Raw genomic sequence first — 15,254 nt, forward strand, 5'->3', positions numbered from 1 at the left:
ACTTCGATTCAAAATTTCAGCCTTGGTCACAATGCTCTAGAGGTATTCCAAATCTGCAGAAGAATTCTTCGACCAATCTATCGGCTACCGTACTTGCCTCTCGATTAGGAATACCGTATCTATCGGCTACCGTACTTGCCTCTCGATTAGGAATACCGTAGGCTTCCACCCATTTTGAGAAATAGTCCATCGCTACCAAAATGTACTTGTTCCATGGGGGATTAGACGTTGTATTGCTTCATTGGTGGTTTTCCTTTACCATAAGGTCCGTTAGCAACAACACAAACCTTGCATCTTCTACACCAATCTTTAACGTCCTTCTTACAATATAGCCAATAAAATCGCTGCCTAACTTTTTCCAACGTCTTAGTTATCCCGAAATGTCCACCTGAAGTTCCATTATGTAGTCTGGTCAGAATGTCTGTGACACGGCTCTTCGCCCTTCGGCACAATCAACTGAAGCCTCTGCTCAGATCCATCTTCATTTTCCCAACAACGTTTTAGAAGACCTCCATCAATCCTCAACGTTTTCCATTGTGCCCAATAAGACTTCTGGCTCAGTCTGGATACTTCTTCCCAAGTAGGTCGTATACCGCTCTTCTTTCAACTCAGGATTACTTTCAAGTCGTTATCTTCCTCTTGTACTCTTTGAATTTCTTCAGGTAGCCAGTCGTCTTCGTTTACGGTGGTCCGCCTTAAATCTATCCTTTCTTCCAGGCGCGAACAATCGGAACAATGGCTAGAATTCTGGGGACACCCAATGGTTTCGGTCGAGCCAGTGTCTACCATAGCGACTCCTTTTAGTTTCTCAGCTGTAGCTCTTTCAAATTCTACACGATTTTCCCTGAAATGCATCCTTTTGTTGCGGTTCCAGCACACAGCATCCTTTTTCCTAGCAAGCGATATTCTGCGGACTTCTTCTCTGACAATCTCCTCAATAGATCGGTCTATTTCTTGCTGTTGTCTTACACGAAGGTGCCCTCTATGCGACACTTGCTTCGCTGCCTCGATTTCCGAAGCCTGGGCTAAGGCATCATCTATGGTTCTAGGGCGTGGTAGTCTCAAGGCTTGTTGTATTTCACTATCCTTCATCCCATCCACAAATGTCTGGATTGACAGCAGTTCAAGGAAGCTATCTGGAGCAGATGGATACGCCAGCCTGACTAATCTCGTCACATCAGCTTCAAACTCCTGGAGATTTTCCCCTGTTTTCTGCACTCTGTTCTTTATTTGTGCATGGTAAACTTGTTGTAGATGAGCATCGCCATATCTCATCTGAAGTTTCGATGTAAGAACTTCGTAGCAGGCTTGTTGACTCTCCGGAATCGTTTGCAGAATGTCGAGTGCCTCTCCTCGTAGAGCTATAATTAATGCCGTGGCTTTTTTGTTTTCGTTCCAGTTGTTCGCTAGGGCAGCAGCTTCAAACTGTTTTTGATATGTCGACCAGGGTATTTTTCCATCGAAAGTTGGAGGCTACAGGTCTACTACCTGTAGTCATTCGCCGTCATTTTCTGCTTTCGGAAAGCTGTAGGGAGCCAGAATATCTGTTCTGTTTGACATTCTTTTCTAGGAATCTATCAATTTGGAATAATGTTCAATTATTCCTGCCATTTCTTCCAATTTTCCAGTAACGTCGTCATAAACTTTGTCAAACTTTTCATCAACTCTTTCATAAACTTCGTCAAATTTTTTGTTTACTATATCAAACTTCTCGTCTACTTTATCAAATTTTTCATTTATGGTTTCCAGTTTCTCATCCAATTTATGTGTAAGTTGACTCACTACATCATTACAATTTTCCACAATCTGGTCCATTTTCTCATTCAACTTACAAGAGTTCTCGTCCATTTTCTCATTAAATTTTTGAGAATTTTCTTCCATTTGTTAATTAAATTTACAAGAATTTTCGTCCATTTTGTCATTTAATTCATTCAGAAAGTCCATTACCGCTTGAGTCTCCATCGCGTTCTGTAGTCTTGTGGTCACTGGCATGAACTCCAAATAACCGAAAATATTTATTTAATTTGAGCGAGATTTAACCTCAAACCTGACATCAATGTAACATTTTCTTCGCTTAATTAAAACGTCTGAATGCTTAAAATTATTTATTTACACTCAATACTAAGTGTTATAATAATAACTCACAAACTAACTATGTCACTACTATTTATTTCCACTCGTATTTATTTGCACTAGTCGATTGCACTGTGAACTATAACTGTACTTGACTACCTGCTCTTCCGCTGGGCTTTTATAGGCGCCGGAAACATTCCCGCGCCTTCGCGGTCGTTCCAGAATAAAGCAACCGCTCTGGTTCTCGAAAGATGCAACCGCAAGGGCCGGACTGGTTACAATCATTTTTAAAACAATAGAGCAACATCAAAATAACACGTGTCTATGTTGTGCCAACTGAACAGTTAATCCCTTCTTCCAGAATATTATGTCAGTTAACACTTTCTTGACCCAATAGATTTAAGAAAACTTGTGTTGACTCGTTTGGAACTTTAGTTTTTACTATTTAACTTTGATGGTGATATTAGTGGTGGAAGGACAGTAAGAAAAGACAATTTTTAATAATTTGCCAACGTTTCGATCATTTTGATTTTTGATCTTCCTCAGAGCTCATTATTCGAATTAACATTCCTATTCTATTAATACTTTGATTCAATAAGTCGGTTTGAAAATGGCTGTGTCTTAAGTGCGGCATTCGTCATTAAGTTAGTTTCATTCACAGTAACCTCTCATATCTAGTTTTTACGGATTCAGCAAGATCTGTGATCCAGAGTGTGTACTAACGTCTAGAAAATGAGCTAACACCTTCCTTCATATGGTTTTTTTACATAATAGAAAAAAAATGAGTTGGCACCTTCATGCACTTCATTTCATTCATGCTTCATTTTATTTCAAATATACGTTGTCATGGCAAAATAAAAATACTTTCAGAGATTTCAACCTTAACGAGGAATAATGTTGTAAAATACATTTGCTGTGCAACTACTCCGGAATTACAAAATAGCATTCTTGTTATGCATGATATGTTTCTCAGTTGAGTGGAAACTTCAATTTAGGGAGGGATTATATAGAATTGGGATTAATAACACGTCGAAGAATATTTTAACTTGTATGTCCCTCAAATGTCTCGTAATTTTGTTCTGGATATCTTCCTTCTCCTTTTCTACAGACCTCTTGAAGTCCCTTTTCCTACCAACTTCATTTGAAATCACATTCTACTCTTTTGTCTTCATTTACTACTGTTATGTCTAAAACAGGGGATGCAGTAAAATTAACCATTATTTTTAAGTGTAATAACAGAGCAGTGCACTCCAATAGTTTTTATCTCTTTTTTCCTGTATTATCAAAGATATGTATGGTACCCTGCTAACATTTTCTTCTGCTGCACCGAGACCTGGAACAGGTTCTACGATGTGTTTCTTGTTGCCATTTCTTTACACCTGCTTTATTGTTTTAAGATTGTCAAAGTTTTTATTACTCCGTTTCGAAAGAATATATAATTATATTTTTACGATGAAAATTCCGTTTTTAAAAACACAAACTTTATTTTGGAAATATACAACGATGACTAGAGACTACTCTATGTAATGAGACAAGCTAAGTAACTGATTGACTTCTGAATTAATTCTCCTCTTGCATCCTGAATGAATTGATATTTATAACATTGGGTTATCTTAAAAGAGATAAGGATGCAGGTGCACTATTGCGTAATATTAATATTGTAGGGCTATATGTAGATTCAAATAGGTAAGAAACAAAAGTCTAATTTGAGTTAATAAGGGTTAGGATTATGTAATTCCTCCCCACCTTGGATAAAGGTATCTTCCAAAGGAGTAGCTTTACAATTAAAATGATTATCAAAATATTTAAAAGATAAAAATGGAATTATTGCTAAAATTATCACTATTATAATAATTAAAAATGGATGATTATTAGTTTGGAAGTTCCATCCTTCCAATTCTTTTAAATGGATATCAGGGATTTCTTCATCCTTTGTAGCATCATCTTCTCTCTTGAAGTATTTGTGTTTAGGTACCATCTTAGTAAAACGACGAATTTTTCTTCATTGATAACTGCAGTTGGGGTAATTTTTTTTTGTCCATTACTGACGACACAACTTGTGCGTATAATACATAGAAATCATATTATTACTCTAGAATGCTAATCCAGTAGTAAGAAATGCGGCGAAAAATTGACAGTGGTCATTAATACGAATGCGCATCATTAGTTTATTTTCTAGTAGAACGTTGCCGAGTTTCTGAATATTCTGTCGATCGAATCTCATGAAGAGGGGGCAATTCATGTAACGAAGGTATGTCGGACAACAACGCGTTTTCTTTCAGTCATTTGATTTTTCACTGTTGCACGATCTGCTCAGAGGTAAGAAGTTTTAAGTCACATTTTCTGAAATGTACTTGTGTACTTGTCTATCATTTTAAAAATAATAAATGCAAAAAAAAATTCAAAACTTGAATTAATTATCGAGTTCCACTGATAGCGAATTTCATTGATGGTATATAGTAGTATTGCACTAGATCAGGATATTTCAAAATTGTTCCACGGAGTTCATAATATGCACTCAATGCTTATGTACCTGTTCATCTAATCGAATCTGCGATAATATCGAATTGCATTGGTGATATTAAGTTCAGATCTTCTGGAATTTTTGTTGCGAGTTCCAAATATTTAGTAAGCACCAGATAATACCATGGAATTCGCTATAAAATTCCAACCTTCAGCCAATTCACGGTTTGGTCAAACAATCAATGAATACTCAATAATACCTCTATCGACAAATTTAGATTTGGACTTATAACACGTCACCTCCGAGATCCCGGTATATTTTCATTGAAACCTGCAACATCATTGTACTGATTTTCTACAACAAAGCATATATAAACACAATTAGTCATCCATGCATGTGTTCAATACCGACAAGAAGTCATGTATGAATCGAAAAATAAGTTTTTTCGCCGAATGTATGTATGTTTTTTCTCATTTATACCAAATAAACAATTCGACTGACATAAGGTAGGAAAGTCTAGGCAACGTTTGAGTTGAAATAAACTAATGTCGCGCATTCGCTTTAACGCACAATTTTTCGCCGCATTTTTTACTACTGGATTAGCATTCTAGAGAAAGTATATATATTATGATTTCTATGGTATAATAGCGATTGGAGGAACAAAATGCCATTTCGTTTGATGAGGGCAATCTTCTTTAATTTTTGTATTTTCCACGGAGAGGATATTTCTATCTTCTAAAAACTTGAGGTTTGACGTAGGAACCATTATTCGTCTTGTACAATTTTCGAAGTGGGTTTTCAAGATATTTTCCATACATATTGGAGGCTTGGATAATAAGTCTTTATCGCAGAGGAAGTCATCTTCGACTGGATGACATTCACTTGTTGACCATTTTAATGTCTCTTCTTGTGAGAGCAAATGAGGATAGGTACAGGGAAGGGTAAGATTGTTTGGAGGCAAATAGTAAAATTTATGTAAATCAAAACTATCTTCATAAATCGTTGGAATTGATATCAGAAAAAGTAAGATCTCGTCTTTAAAAATAACTTTTGTTTGACACAATTGATAGTAATCTTTGATGTGATGCATTGGAATAATAGTGACATTTTTAACTAATTCTACGAGTTTTGTATACGGTAGAATAGATTCATGTAAGAGATGTAATCTGGCGAAACTAACTGCTGTTTGAATTTCATCTTATGTATCCTTAATGTCTTTAATTTCAAATGTCATAAGATACATCTGTTGAACATCCCTCAATAGCGGTACAATTTGTAATAATTTAAGATTATCATTCAATTTTTTAAATTTATCATTATATTTATCTTTAAGGTCATTTACAATAGTTGCGATCTGTTTCTGATTCTTCATGAGTGTCTTCTCATTTTTCTCTATGCCATTATATTAAATTAAGTTCTATGAAGTTCGTCATCATCAGAATCTAATGTTCCAAATAGTATTTACGAAATCTTGCCGCCAATGTTAATTAATCCTCTTTTAATTCTACGTTGAATCGTTAGCTTGTACTTGGTAAAGATATCGATAGGTGTGAAATGATGTATTCCAAGTATTTAGTCAATTTTTTAATATTAGGTAGAGCGCTTTCGGCTTACGACAGCCATCTTCAGTTCCTCTACAAAAATTAACAAGTCGATAAAATATCATGATGTGTTGATAGAACTTTGAATAAATCATATACACCTTTGTTTAAGAGACTATGAGACGTGAATAGTTGCTCACATTTTATTTGTAATTTAATTTGGTTATTTACGTATTTGTTTGTTTGTTATAAGCAAGTTTCCTTGTGAGCTGATCTTTGACCTTGTTTTTTATTCGATGAACAGATGTATAAGGATGCATATGGTTGTATCTGCTTTTGATGTTTATGTTATTCTTTTATTGATTGTTCTCTATGTCATGATTTATTATTCTGTTTGTTGTGTTCTATGATCTAACCTGATATTTTTGATCAGTTTCAGTCACGTACTTATTACCACCTTAGTACTTTTATATTAATGATATTATTGATATTTTATTTTTGTTTGAGAGTGAAATTTTCCGTGGCATTTGTTATTTGTCGATTTGGACGAATGACTGTCCATTTCCTTTTTATTTTGATTTGACAAGTGAGTACAAAGTTCTATCAACACATGATATTTTATCGACTTGTTAATTTCTGTACAGGTACTGAAGATGGCTGTCATAAGCCGAAAGCGCTCTACCTCATATTAAAAAATTGACTAAATACTTGGAATACATCATTTCACACCTCTTTTAATTCTACTTTTTTCATTTAAAAGTTCCTCGAACGTATTTGTATTAATTTCATCAGTATGTAATAAATACTCCTAATTTATTAGCTGTCGCTGCAAAACCCAACTGTTGATGCTTCATTGCTTCAATTTCTACTTGATATTTGAAAATTATATCTTGTATCTTTTTTGAATCGATATGATAGATTATTTGCAAATTCTTTCTTGTAACGTTAGCCTTTCCTAGCAAAATAGGCAGAATATTACTTTCTATTGAAATTATTTCAAAGGGATTGATCAAAATTATCATTTCGCATATTATGAGAAGGAGACTCGTTTTCAGGAGCATTTTGTCTGAAACAAATATGTATGTGGCAATGATATACATATTCGTAGATTCATAACCCCAGCAAAGCGAATCATTATTTCGAACGCATGTCCTTCTATTCCCCACGCAACTATTGAAGCAAAGCTAAAAGACCTCGGACTTAAACTCGTCTCCAGCATAAATTTCCTAAGAGCTGGAATAGAAGGCGATGAATTTGCACACATATTGAGTTTCAAAAGGCAAGTTTTCATTAGCCCCCCAGAAGATGAAGGAGAAGGCTTTCCATCATCTTTCCTTCTTACACACGAACAAACGAATTACCGAATATTCCTCGCTTCTGACACATTGGTTTGCTATAATTGCAAGGAACAAGGCCACATCGCCAGCACATGTCCTAATATATCGGAAACCGTAATGCCCTGTAGTGCTGAGTCTTCTGAATCTACTGATACTACCCAGAGGAATACTCAGGTAGAAAAAGAAATTGAACTAATGGAAGAACAAAATCCTATAACTGAAGTACCTGAGAATCCAAAAAAACGTCGAGCTTCTTTCAGTTCACCAAATTCACCAAATACAGAAGAGATCATCAACCCTCTCACACAACCAACGACTGAATCAGGCACAGGAAATCCCGAACAAATTTTCGCGACACCTGACCCCAATACATTGAAAACCAGTAGAAACAAAAAGTATAAAACTTCACAACATTCCAAGCCCAACATTAACTTAGACGGTATCGAAAAGGTATTTCAGGCTGACCCAACACAATTTCCGTTCAATTTCCTAGAATTCAAGAAGTTTCTAGACCTCACCATGGAAAATAAAAATCCACTCAATAATGCATACAGCATAACCAAAAACGTCGAGTTAATCATTCACACAATGGAAAATATTTACACACACTTACCTAGTAAAACCACAAAAACAAAGTTTACAAAAATACTGAATAAACTTAAGGCTCAATTAAAACTTGAAGAACAGGATATGTCCAGTAGTTTAAGCATTAGCTCACAAGATGAAGTTGATGAACATGAAATCAGAGAGGATAGAGAACTTCACTCACAAAATTCACTATAATTCAATGGAACTGCCAGGGCTTTTATAGCCATCTAGAACGAATACAGCAAATCTTAAACGATCATGATCCCGACATGCTGTGTCTACAGGAAACATATATAAAGGAGGGCCACAAACCATTTCTAAAAAACTACGAATCTTATTTATATAACCGGACAAGCGCAAGAAAAGCCAGTGGTGGAGCTGCTATATTTGTAAAGAAAATATATCACTCCGAGCAATTAAACATTCAATCCAACCTAGAAACTACAGCAATATCTATAAATTTACCTAATAAAATCACAGTATGTAACACTTACATCCCACCTAAACGCGATCTTCAGCAGTCTGAAATTGAAGGACTCATAAGTCAGCTTCCTAAACCCATGATTTTTCTAGGCGATTTCAACGCTCATAACCCCATATGGGGATCCAAAGATAAAAACAAGAAGGGAAAAATCATTGAAAATATTATAATTGGGACCGATCTCATACTTCATAATAACTCAGATCCCACATATTTCAATAAGGCTAATGGAACCTTCTCCACCTTAGACCTTACGTTATCACACGCCAGTATCAGCACCAACATAGATTGGCAGGTTTTAGATTGTCTTCATGATAGCGACCATTTTCCTATAAAAATCACATACCTAACAGGAACTAACCATGATGAAGAAGTAACCGAAAGCTGGAAGATAAATAACACAGACTGGACCTCTTTCACTAACTATCTACATGATAAATTTCAAACTTTCGTACTAGATAATGACGTAAACATACTTGCAGAAAACTTTTCGAGTATGATTAACGAAGCTGCCGAGATATTTGTGGGAAAAAGGAAGAATACGCACAGGAAAAATTACAATACGTGGTGGAATTCCGATTGTCATAATGCCGTTAAACAAAGTAAACAATTTCTATATAAACTAAAAAAGAAAAATACACCTGATAACCTCGAAAATTTCAAGAAACAAAGAGCAATCACACGACGAATTTTAAAACAAGCAAAAAAACAATCATGGCAGGATTATGTATCTCAACTCAACACTAATTCAAACATCAAAGAAGTCTGGCAAAAAATAAACGCAATTAAAGGCAAACGAAGAGGTCCCGAAATTACAGCACTGAAAGATGGAAACCAAAAACATATCATTGATAAAAAAGAAATTGTTGAACTGCTGGCACAACATTTTCAAGAAAATTCTTCAGACAATAACTATACCTCAGATTTCCTAAGACACAAAAAACATATTGAACTCACAGAACCCTTAAACATAAATGAAGACGATATGAGCCCAATAAATCTTCCAATAACTCAAGAAGAATTGAAGTACGCCATAGATAATAGCAGGAATGGCTCACCAGGCCCCGATCAAATACCAGTAGTATTTCTCAAACATCTTCCCGAATCTGGATTGGAAATCTTACTGAAACTTTTCAACAAAATTTTCTTAGAGAAAACTTTCGTAAAGAAATGGAGAGAAGCGACTGTTATACCTATACTCAAACCAAAATGTCCCAAAATGGAAGCAAGAAGTTATCGTCCCATATCGCTGACTAATACTATGTGCAAGATCATGGAGAAAATCATAAATAAAAGGCTATGTTATATCTTAGAGAAAGAAAAGTTACTAACAAAGTATCAAAGCGGCTTTCGTAAAAATAGGTCAACAATGGACAACCTAGTTCAATTACATACAGAAATTCTAGACGCTTATGCTAATGAGCAAGAATTAATTGCAGTGTTTTTCGACATTTCTAAAGCATATGACACAACATGGAGGCACCGCTTACTGCAAAAACTAAAGGAGAAAAACATAGACGGAAATATCTTACACTATATACAAAACTTCATAAGCGAAAGATCCTTTAGAGTCAAACTGGGCAACTACAAATCTGGATCGTATATTTTACAAAATGGACTTCCTCAAGGTTCGGTGATCAGCACTACTCTATTCCTTGTAGCCATAAATGATGTTGTCTCCGCAATAACACCACCTATAATACCGTCACTTTATGCCGACGACATTGTTATAATGTGCCGTGGTAGAAACTCTGAAACAACTGAAAATATACTACAGGCCTGTATTAAAAGAATCGAAGAATGGTCAAATACATCCGGTTTCAGCTTTTCAAAGACAAAAACTAAAGTGATGAAATTCACAAGAAAGCGTTTCAAACCATGTCTTTTGAAACTCTCGAACACCCCTCTAGAAAATGTCAAATCTCACACATTCCTCGGAATCACTTTTGATACAAAACTCAATTGGCAAGAACACCTTAAAGAGCTCAAAGCTAGTTGTATCCGAAGGCTGCATATAATGAAAGTTTTATCTAACAACCACTGGGGAGCAGATGAGAAAACTCTTCTAACAATTTATAGAACGTTAATTCGGTCTAAGCTGGATTATGGATCGATCTTATATTCAACGGCTAGTAAAACCTCCTTAAAAAAGCTAGACGTCATACAGAACACCGCACTTCGGCTAGCATTAGGTGCACATATTACCAGCCCTGCAGATAGCCTATGTAAAGAAACCAACGAGATACCCTTATCATTACGCCGACAAATGTTGCAGTTAACATACTCTGCAAGAATTTCTAGTAATACCCAGAATCCAAGCCAAAATCAAATTATCACCCAGAAATATAAGCAATTATACCAAAACAATGAGCACTTCAAGCCCCCTTTATATTACCTGGTGAACAACTCATTGACCTCAGATTTCCCCCCGACAATTATAGATGAAGAACCAACTCATCCACCTTGGATCAGTAAGAAACTCAGCATCAACCTTCATCTCACTAAGTACAGAAAAACTGAAACCCAACGAGAAATTCTTCAACAACACTTCAGAGAAATAGTTTCATATTATAAAAACAGCCAAATAATTTACACGGATGCAGCTAAGTCGACGGAAGGAGTTGGATGCGCTTATCTCTTCAATACAACATTCCAAATGTATAAACTCCCAGAAGATTGTTCCATCTTCACGGCCGAACTTATTGCAATACAGAAAGCCATTGAATATGCGGTCTCTCAAAGCTTTCGAAACCTACTTGTTTGCTCCGATTCTTTGAGTTCAATGCAGGCTATTATGAATATGTACTCCAAAAACCCAATCGTCAAAAACATCTCAGACTTAATGAATCAAAACCAGTCACCATCAAAAATAACTCTGATGTGGATACCCTCTCATACAGGAATTAAAGGTAACGAAAAGGTCGACAGATATGCAAAAGAAGCCATATACGAGGGACAACCTATAGAAGTCATGACTACCTACGACCTTAGCACAAAATATAAAGACCAAATAAAACTGAAATGGGCTACTATATTTCACCAACGAAAATCGAAATTATCGTTCATTGAACGCTCTACTGTCAAACACTGTCCCATCGTGACTAGAAGAAATGAACTGGTAACGCTGAGAAGACTTCGAATTGGTCATACATATTTCTCTCACTCATACTTACTGAAGAAAGAACCACCACCACAGTGCAGTTCATGTAACGTCCAACTTACGGTCAAGCATATTTTAACAGATTGTCATTTTTATGAAAACCAAAGGAAATCTTGTGTAGTTAGCTCAAAAATGGAAGATGCCCTTGACATCAATAGACCAGAAGCTTTCAACACAATTCTATTTTTCAAATCAATTCGTATCAAAATTTAGTTATAAAATGTACTTATTATGTTTTCCTATTCCTCACTGTAATCTTATAAGTGACTTGTAAACCTTATTGTGCAAAAACCGCCAATGACCTAGGTGTCGAAGCGGAAATAAATAAATAAATAAAATATGTATAGGTACTATTTTTTCTTTCGTTGTTTGAGAATTCTTTTATGATAAATATGCTTATTTTCTCTATCTTGAAAACGATGTAAATCGATTTCTCGAGCATCTATCTTTTTAAATACCGGGTCTAGTTTTCTTGTAATAGGATTTTTAATATAAGTGGGATTATCATTTAATGGATAGTCTACTTTAGTGGAACTTTTCTGATTTATGTTTTCTAAACGATTAATACTTTTATGCTTTCTTTTTTCTAACTCTTTCGAAATATCATTAAGATTTTCCACATAATTTTCAACATAATCTTGTATTTGTTCATTTTGAGTAATGAATAATTTGAATCTGCCTTGATTATTTTGCATTGGAGTCATTTCTAGACTCGAATGATTGAAATTATTATAACTTAATAAAGCAAGAGCTAATTAATTTCGAAATGTAGAATTTTTGTCATCAAAAGTACGTAATTGCACAATTAATTTTGAATGAAATCTTTCCACAATTGCATTAGAATTTGTATTGTAATTCGTGATATGGGTCAAAATCACCAAGGTGGCAAATTCCACATTCTCTTTTATGATGAGTATACCTAGCAGCCATCACTTTGATAATCAGTTCAAATCATCACTCAACTTGTATATGAACTATATTCACTTTGGCAGAGCATAGAATTGAATCAGTAGTAATTTCATTTTTAAATTGAGCTATCGCATAAAACAATCATTCCGGGAACGTTTTTTTTGATGTTGATAATAAAATGGGGGGATGAACTAAGTAATTTTTTCCTCTCTGTCCAAAAGCAATATAGTGCGCAGTTAATAATCAAACACCGAAAAACCCTAATGAAATCCCAAGCAAAAACATTAAGGAGCAGGAGATCGCTATGAATTGAGCTTTATGATTGTTTCTTGGTATTGAATTCTGCAAATATGCTCATATCTCTGAATTATATACAAACAAATATTCTGTAGGTATGAGGAACCCTATTGATTTTAATATAACCAGATCCTGTTCTTGAATATCTGAAATAATACAGTATTATTGGAGTTGTGGGTGATGTTCCCGGAAATGACGACGTGTTGACGGAATGATGTATGTGTTCCGTAAATGACGATAAAGATAAAATGTAAAATTATCGATTCATAAGCAGATATTTGGATGTCATATTTATACATTTGGTTTATTCTTAATTATTAATCATTCTAAAGTCATCAACCTTTACGTTTTTAGCTTCATTTACACACTTCCATTGAAAGTATGCCACAGAATCTGTATCATCACCTGGCTCAAACTTTGGATTCTCAGAGTTATCACATAAACCATTCATACAGTTATGGGAAGTTATATCGCAACTACAATCCATGATATTTCTCTCAACACCTCCGTACTTGATATTTTGTGAGTTTTTTAATTTGTTCAGTTTAAGTTCGAAATTTTCGTGCTTGACACATAAACAAGTTTCTCTGTCCCTTAATCTTGGGGCAACTACCCAAAATATTTTTGCCCTTAATAATATTGAATAGGACAAATTTATTGCACCTACGCTTAGTTCTTTAACGGGGAATAAAAGGTGTAGTTTTTGTTTCTTGATGCCTTTCTTCTTCACGAAATCTCTTTTGGCTGGGCACATCCTACTAACGTCATCCCTTTTGAAGAAATCTCAAGTACTGGCTTTGTCTTTCAATTGCCTAGTCATTACTTCGTTGAATAAAAGAGTCGTGCGTATTTCAGGTTCGTCGATATTTAAGTCCTTGCAATGCATCTACTTTGCTTTTTGGTGTAGTTGTACCCGAGTTTCCTCCTGTCCCGTTTTTTTCATTTCTTCTCAGTGTCCTCTACAAATTTCATATTAACGTTTAATTTCAGCTATCCTTTCATCCTGCTGCATTATTTTGCGGTATGCTTTGGATCTATCTTTCCGCACAATTTTTCTTCCCAATGACGTTTTCCTCACTGATAGTGTTGCAGCTGGAGCTGCATCATCATTGGAATGTGACGAATTATTTTTCATTATATTTGATAATGCTTTCTTCTTTTTTCTGTATTTTTGTGATACTTACTTCCAAATTTTTCTCTGCTTTCCCTTTCCTCTCTTAGTCATCTCAGCATGTAGTATGCTCTATCCTTAGCCCTTTCAATTTCTCAGTCATCTCATCTAAAAATTTCTTTTTTCTGGCATTAGCCAGATTGATTTCGCAAGTAAGCTGAAGCTGAACTATTTTTCTTGAGTTGTTTTTTCGTACGTTTTTTTTATTTTCTTCAGACTCATGAGACTCTATATAGCTGAAAAATGAAACATTTATTAAAAACCGAGTTTACACCATACAAAATGAATTAAATGGTCAATTGTTATAACATATATCATTTTGGCAATCAAATAGTCATCTCGGGAACATCATAGTCATATCGAGAACGCTCCATCAAGTCCGGGAACGTTCCCGAAATGACCGTTCCCGTAATGATTTTTTCAAATACGGACCCCATTTTCTTACGTCAGTCATTTGCGATATCGCGTTTGGTTTATGTAAAATATTTAAGGTAAGTAGTATTCGTTACAAACACAATAAAACATATATTGTTTAATACACATAGTAAATGAACGCGTTTTTGGTATGATGACCTATTGATGTACGGTCTATAAAAATGAATCGAAAGGTACTTACCATTTATTTTCAATTATTTAGATGAAAACCTCACTAGACAGTCACTTCCTTTAGACCTTCTACGACACTGGACCACATCTAATATAAATACTGCGTTAACAAACATAGTTTTTTCGGGCGATCAAAACTGTTCACTGAAATGACGCTCATATTGTCAGACATGATAAGTTGTATCGATTTTCATTTAAATTTCTTTCTTCAATAAAACCCTCAATTACTTGATTTAAGATACAATTTTAGGCCAATGAGAAAGAAAAATTGTCTAATTCATTCAATTTCATGAATATTCACGATGTTAGTTTCCAAAGATTGCTATTCCGGACACGTTCCCGAAATGATTTTTTGTACGTATTTCTTCAAATAATAATGAATATGTTTCATTTTTGAAGTAAAATATGTTGTTATATTTGAAATCTCCAAATAAATAAAGTTATTGTTTTTGATACTTGTAGCGCCATCTCTATTTCAATGTCTAATAATAATAATAATAATCGACATCTTGAATAAGGACGTTTTACCTGAGTACCTACAGAATGGAAGCTCATTGGAATATCTTCATCTATAATAGTTTTCTACTACAGCGCTTACGACGGATAAAATCATAGGGGCAAAAATTC

The sequence above is a fragment of the Coccinella septempunctata genome, chromosome 6 (assembly GCF_907165205.1).
Source record: "Coccinella septempunctata chromosome 6, icCocSept1.1, whole genome shotgun sequence".
Taxonomy (NCBI): domain Eukaryota; kingdom Metazoa; phylum Arthropoda; class Insecta; order Coleoptera; family Coccinellidae; genus Coccinella; species Coccinella septempunctata.